An 8,133-nucleotide genomic window follows, 5' to 3' on the forward strand; every position below is an offset into this window, starting at 1 on the left:
TTTCTTGCGCGGTCCTAAATGTTAGAATATTCAATCAACAAAAAAAAAAAATTTTTAAATAAAAAATCTCAGCGCTATATTAATCAACTTTTGAATTAATCTGTGATAAAAAGTGTACATCTTGCATATAACAAGAAATGTAACTATAAACTATAAACTATCATATAAATAAGTCAATCATTTCAGAAAAGTATTAACTAATATTATCTCAATATAATTCTTATTTCGTAAACGATCTTTCGAAAATAGCACATTTCAAAATATACATTTGCCAACGGAGGAATTAACGTCCATAAAGAGCGTTTGCATTCTCTTTGACAGATCTTTAGATCGTTGTATACAACGTTGCGGTTACGCACGAGTCACGGTTCGTGCGTAATCCACGGGTGGGTCACATAAATCGCACAGACACAGTATCGTATTAATTTCCCGACTAATCGCGATTGGGATCTACAGGCAATTACGAGGAGGATCGTCCAATCAGATTGTACGCGCGGCGCTTTACCCGCTTCCGTTAACGCACCGCGAAGTCACGCACACGCGCAACGCACTGGCACCGGACCCCGGCTATCGCGTACGTACAAAACACCCACGCTGCGCGAGAGTACCGCTCGAGGGTGGCTTATGAATCGGCCAGACATATCGCGATCGAATGACGTGGAATCGACTTTGTACGTGTGCCCGGTAGTCATTAATTCATACCGCAGGCCTACACGAGGCGATCAAGTACAGCACCCGCCAGTGTTTTCAACTAGATTCTATGCATTCGGTTTAGAATTAATTTTTACCCCATACGAATTGATTGATGATATATAATAATTAATATACAATATTATTTTGGACTTTTATTGAATTAAATTGATTTTATTGAATTGAAATAAATAACGATTATTATTGAATTAATACATGATTAAAATAAAATATTATACAATAATTAATATATATATGTATATATATGTTAAATCATAAATCTTGATATTAAAAAAAGTTAAAACATACATAAAGTCAAACGAAGATATCCGTTTTCAAAAGAAAGGGATTTGGGCAACGAGGATTTTGAGATTTAAATGACGGTAACTATTAATGGAGGGATTAGTCAGTATATTTTTTTCGCAATGCGATCTCATTAAAAACTTGAGATGCGCACGTGATCTGTCAGAGAGTGGCCCTATCCGTAATAAAACATGGTTGTAAAAAGATGCGCATAAGTTTGCCGAGTAATGATGTGCACGTTGCGGTCAGTGTATGGCTTTGCAGGTCGCCAAACATGCGTGTAACGCAAAACCCGTCCGCTATATCGTCTTTCAAATAATTACTTTTCGTCGAAAGGAAATGAAGGAGGATAAGAAGGGTATATATGACCGTTTCATAAAGGGGAAGATTACTGCGTGCACTAACGAAAGGAAGATCGTGAAGGATGTGGAGATAGTTGAGATCTTATCGAGGATTGCGCCCTCGGGGAATCCAATCGTAAATGACGAAAACTGAAATTACGAACAGCCACTGATGTGGCAAAGAATTGTGCGTATCGAATAAATTAACCAACTTATGCACGTCTTTAAATCCCTTTCGTTTAAACGAAACGGAAATATGTCAGCCTAAATTAAATGCCGTCCGATATCACTAAATATCATTTTTATCATTGTTCTTTTTTGTTATATCTTTTTATTATATTTTTCTCTAAAACGATACATCACTCTATTTCGATCTTTTTAAAAAAATATTTCTCTCTCTAATAATATTTATTTTTTTTATTATATTTCCTATATATCTCTGTGTGTTTTATATTTTCTAAAATATAAAATGTCTATGTATGTATATGTTTACTATTATGTAAATACATGATAAATACGACCGAATAATTAAACGCATGACAATGTTGAAAATTTAGATAACGTGCGTTCCGATAAAATAGCGATGTGTAATAATAAGAGGGGAATATTGCCATTTATCAAGGTAACTCGTTAGCACAGCAGCAGGTATTAAAAATGTTCGAAAAACCGTTCGCGTATGCAGGTGTGTACGTGTCGACGAGAAAGTTTTGCGACGAGCGAAAATTCCCGGAGCGGAAACCACCGCCAAAATGGCAGGGAAAGGAAGAAGAGCATTTTTTCACTGTCGTTCGCCAGGATTTTTGTAGCGCTACCGAAACAAAAAGCTAGCCACATAGTTTCCGAAACAATTTCGTCGTGGAATTCCACGACATCCGCGGCTAAAGGGCAGTAAATTTCGCGCGTATATTTCGTATCTGTGGTACAGTTTGTGCTGAAATTGTTATCGAAGTAGAATACGATTTCACAAAACTATCCACTCTTAAAAAAGTCATGTTAAATCAATACTCGCAAATATTGTTGCTCAATATTGGTTGATTGGTTATTTCAATATTACGCTGTACATTACTTCATATTAATAAAAATCTGTCATCTGCGTATTTGACAATTCAAATATTATATATATATAATTTTTATTTAATTGATTTTGAAAAAACAGATAATACATATTAGTTATACATATTATTCTATTACATATAACTAATTTTATAATATATGTAGTTATATGTATTTTATAACAGATGCGTGCCCTACTTGCGTGTCTTACTCGCGTGCCCTACTTGCGTGCCCTACTCGCATGCCCTAATATAATGCACCGTAGGCTGCTTCCGTTGGGCCAGTTGAACTTACCTATCGTTGATCCTGGCCGTATTAATTCTGGCTACGTCTAGCCAGAGATGTAGCTTTAATCCCCTATCAGAGGTCAATGAAGGAAAAAAATTCCTTCCGTTGCCGGCTAATTATTGTCGCCAGGCATAATTTTACACGAGCATAATTTTGTGTTCATTTATGACAGTTTCTCATGCATCGTTTCAATAAATTATAAAATTTGATATATGAATAATTTTGACTAAAAGTCAAATTATCAATCAAATTTAATAATTGATTGTGAAGTAATAATATTTAATTGTAATAAAATAAAATTAAATAAAATTAATAAATAATATAATATAATAATATAATATAATAATATTTACATAATAATAATATAATAATATAATAACATTTACATTATATATAATATAGGATACGCGTAGCGTATCCTATATTAATTATTATATTATATTATTATATTATATTATATTATATTATTTATTAATTTTATTTAATTTTATTACGATTAAATATTATTACTTCACAATTATTTATTAAATTTGATTGATAATTTGACTTTCAGTCAAAATTATTATTCAAATTATATGACACATAAATGTTTTATTAATTTATTTTAATATAAATTACATATTATAAATATTATATATTATTATAAGATTAAATATATTATTACTTCAAACAATGATTAAATTTGATTGATAACTTGGCATTAGATTGACTAAAGTAAAATTATATTAAAATGATGCGTGACAAACTGTCTAAGCTTTTATTGCTATGATAATAAAGATGGATGGGCTATGGAAAATTGGAGCAACACCACAATAATTATCAATATTTCATATAAGAAATAAAGTTATTAGCGTCTTCTACATTAAATAAATTAAATAAAATTTCTATTGAAAAAAATATTTTATATTTTTTTCAATTTTTTGTTTTAATTTATATTTTAAATTATATTTCTAATGTGTTTTAATATATATTTAAAAAGTCTATTAAAAATTGTTTGATTGCATTTATTCTAGCCCATCCATTTTGAGGCAATGGATTTATTTATAATCTACAATCTACATTTGCCTCTACAATATTTACGGATCCATCACCTCAAAATAAAATAAAATTTATCACTCACCGGCACTGATGCGCAACAGCGAAGATTTGGTCTTGAGGCTACGTTGTCTGCAATACACAAATATAAAATCTAAATTATAGCAACGTTTAAAATAATTATTAATATTTCAAAAAATTATTATTGTGCGCATCGAATTTTATATCCGATACGTATAATAATAAGAAGGTATATAAATATGAAATAATTTTATAAATTCTAAAAAAGACAACTATTTTAAATAAAAACTTTTATAGTATGAGTCTCTCTTGTTTAAACTATTCAAATGATCGAATCGAATTAATGCGTGTGCGAGATTTATAATAATTAATATAAAAATAATAATACTCACCCTTGGGTTGCTCCGCCGGTGCAGGATACCTCTCCTAGGCCTCCTCCTCCTCCTCCTCTCAAGGTCGTTAGATTGATCTGTAATATAAATAGAACCAAATTGTAGCAGCGCATAAAATAATTAATTCAAAAAATTATTCAAATAATTATTTCAAAAAATTTATTGTACGCCTCAATTTTATATTTGATGCATATAATAATAAACAGATTAATAAAATAATTTTATAAATTTTGAAAAAAGACACTAATAACTAATAATTTCATATAAAAGCTATTAAAATATATTTAAAAGTAAAAATCTTTTCCTCTAATTCTCTCTTACTTAAATCATATAATTACAAAATCAAATTACTCGATTAATTGTTTAATTTAAATTACACGTATGCAATTAATAAATAATTAATATACAAATAACAAATTACTTACCATAGGGCTGCACCACCGATGCCCGATGCCTCTCCTAGACCTCTCAGATTGATTAACACGCGCGATATTTTAAACGGCACTCCCGCACTTTTATTAAAAAATACTTTCGCACTTGTACGCGCGATACTTTGAACGACACTCCCGCACTTTTATTAAAAAATACTTCTGCACTTGTACGCGCGATACTTTGAACGACACTCCCGCACTTTCGGCATGATCGAACCCCGTTTCACACGAAAATCGTACTGCGAGTCGACAGTACTACTTTATTGCTCGAGCATTGCTGTATAAATGATAACAAGGCTATAAGTTGTAGACGTAGCGCGCTATTGTTTACATCGCCAAGGCCGAATACAATGTTATTATTTCCGCGACCGAAGATATGTTGCGTACTATGACGTATATACGGTGTCGAATATTAAATAATACAAGTATTTTAAATTATAGATTAATTATTTAATAAACGATTAATATATCATGGAGGCTTATTATTATATTAATCATTATTCGAACTTGCGATTTTATTATGCTATATTCTCAAGCCGAATCATATTTAAATTATCAAAAAATCGAATAACGATAAAATATGAAATATAATTAAAAATCAAGTATTTTTAAAAAAATAATTATTGTTTATAAAGAAAGAAAGAGAGAGAAAGATCACGATAAAACAATAATTTACAATTTTCATTCTAATCATTTCGATTCTTGATTAAAACGTCACGCAAAATACGCGCTTCGAAATTTATCCATTATGATATAATTACGTATTATTTAAAATTTAAAGTGTGTGAAAGATAATTAATTATTTATGATATCAAATTATTTCCCGATACTTGTCACGATTGCGTTGAGTAGAGAAATTTGATGTCTCGCGTTCTACTTCCTTACTGTTTGAGTATCGCCGTGAGAATAATAAAATTGTAAGCCATAACACGTTAACACTAGCGTGCTAATGTTTACATCGTCAAGATCGTTTACCATGTTATGTTTTGATTATTCGATGCCGAAATATTTTCCATACTATGACGTATATACAAACGGACTTTTTTATTATACATATATTTTAAATTATAAATCAATTATTAAATTATCAATTAATATATTACGGAGTTTATTAAATCAATACTGGTAATATTGTTACCTCTTTTTCGCGATGCTAATTGGTTATCTCGACGATGCGCTGAACATTACTTTATATCAATAAAAGCTTGTCATACTGAGCGACACATTTGATAGTTTAAATATTAAGTGGGTGTGTAATTTTTATTTAGTTTATTTTGAAAAAATGGAAAACTAGAATTAATATGTAAGTAATTATATACACATACACATAAAATAAATGGCGCGCGCGTTTATAGTATTCTGGTACAATAAATATCGAGATAATTATCCAAGTTGTACCTTTAGATTTTAAACGCATGTATACATTAATTAAAAGCAACAAAATGTGTCACATAAAAAAGTACCTTGAAAACAAATTTTTTTTTATTTTATATATTATATTTATTACTATTATTATTATATATTTTAATCAAACTTTTTTATTTATCATATATTTCCTTTTTAAGATTTTTTTCAATGATGTTACAACTTGAAAAGAAGTTTTACATAATTTTTTGTTTTGCATTTATCATTGATATTAATAAAATCTCATATACATATAAGCTACGCAAATATATAATTTATAAATTGATTGAATATTATACAATGAAAGATGGAAATGCGCTGATCATATTTTAATGTGTATCATTGTCACCTTATAGAAGCAAAGAGAGATAGAAGCAGAAAGAGAGAGAGAGAGAGAGAAAGAGTAATGTGGAATGGGCTGAGGCAGTGAAATATTTCAATCCCAGCGAATTTGTTCAACGTAATTCTATTCCCTTCCCTGGCGGTAAACGAGTATCAATGTCTTGATTTGCTCGTGTCACCGCGCGTCTTCCTTCGGTTCGTAGCAATCTGCGCGAGAGACATTTGCATGGGAACGCCCGGCTTTAATCCGCACAGCGACAAGTTGCCGGCGCGGCGAGGCCGTGCTGAATTATGTCAGCGGTGTAATTTGCATAACCCTTGCAGGCTGGTCCCGATAAATGAGGATTCGCGGAAAATTGGCTCCCGGACGCACCCCGCGCATCGAATTAAATCCGGCGCTTAATTAACAGAAGTTTACAGCGCGAGCACGCGGATGAGAGTCGCCGCAATCTCGTCCGCTACGATCGCGCTTAAACGAACGTCGCTGTCACGTAAATCGTAAGAACTTTTTGTTCCGTATTTTATATATGTTTATTTATACGTCTTACAATCTAATTAAATATAGATTATTAGGTTCTGTTGGATTCCCCGATTTTTTCGTGAAACAAATTAACACAAAATAATACACATGTATTAAATATTGGGGAAAACATTATTATAATTTTTTTAGTCTTTTTTAATATATTAATGATTAAATTAATATGATTTAATTAAAACATTAAGTGCCGATTAAATCAGCGTCTTCTCATATTTCCTCAAATTGAATCAAAGCAAATTTTGAACGTTAGTTACATCGAGAACTGTATCGAGTAATTACGTTCTTTAACTATCGTCGGATAACAGTCGACAGAACATGGAAGTTTCTAAGTAGCGTTTAACTCGAGGAAACTGTTAGTTAATCTCTGAACTTTCTTGTTCGAATAGAGGAAGAAGAAAAACTCACGTTAACCAGTGTCCTTCTTTAGAAACGCGCATAATTACAGCTTATATCAAAGTGAATGGCTCAATTGGTTTACCTTTAAGACACTGAGATCATTGTACTGCAATGGTTAGCGTTTTTCCTTTTCTTGTATTCTCCATTCGCACAATTGCACCAATCGTGCAATTAAAAGTAAAAAACATGTTTTACTAGATAGTTTAATGATTTGAATGCACAGCGGCAACGAGGTATGGTTGATGTGATCTATAACTCAAAGCTGAATCAAAAGACAATTATCTGGCTTGTATCTGGACATATATGTAGTTGAATCTTATTCTCCTCTTCTTTTCTTTTCAGGCGGCTCTCTTGCGTTTGATGCTGGTGTAATTTATCGCATTAACAAATCACTCTCATATCTCTTATATGCATGGCTTGAAGGATTTTGTCCGTGAGATCGTCAGCGTCTCTTCTTCAGCTTTCCGCGTAATTTTGTACGGTAACTTTTTTTGTCAGTTTGATTTTCCATCATTTTCACTCGATTTCCAATCAGCAATATGAAGGATAAAAATCATTATCGAAAAAGATATTCTAGCCAATAGTTAAAAATATATGATATCTAAATGCACATGTGTGATATTCTAATAATTTTCTTTCAGATAGAATGAAAAGCGCAATTGTTCGATCGCCGGTTATGAATGTGCCATGTTAATAATGCAATTCATTTCGCTTTCATTTCCATGCACTTCTATCTCGCGGAATGGCATTAATTATCAAACATAAATTGTGTCAGTGCGCGTCGCATTTTAACAGGTGGATTCATGCATAAACATGTTCTCTCGATCTACAATCCCCAATTGGTCATGTAATATTAAAAATGTAATATCGCTACATATTGTACCGTTCGTCGTGGGCTT

The sequence above is a fragment of the Cataglyphis hispanica genome, chromosome 3, assembly GCF_021464435.1.
Source record: "Cataglyphis hispanica isolate Lineage 1 chromosome 3, ULB_Chis1_1.0, whole genome shotgun sequence".
Lineage (NCBI taxonomy): Eukaryota > Metazoa > Arthropoda > Insecta > Hymenoptera > Formicidae > Cataglyphis > Cataglyphis hispanica.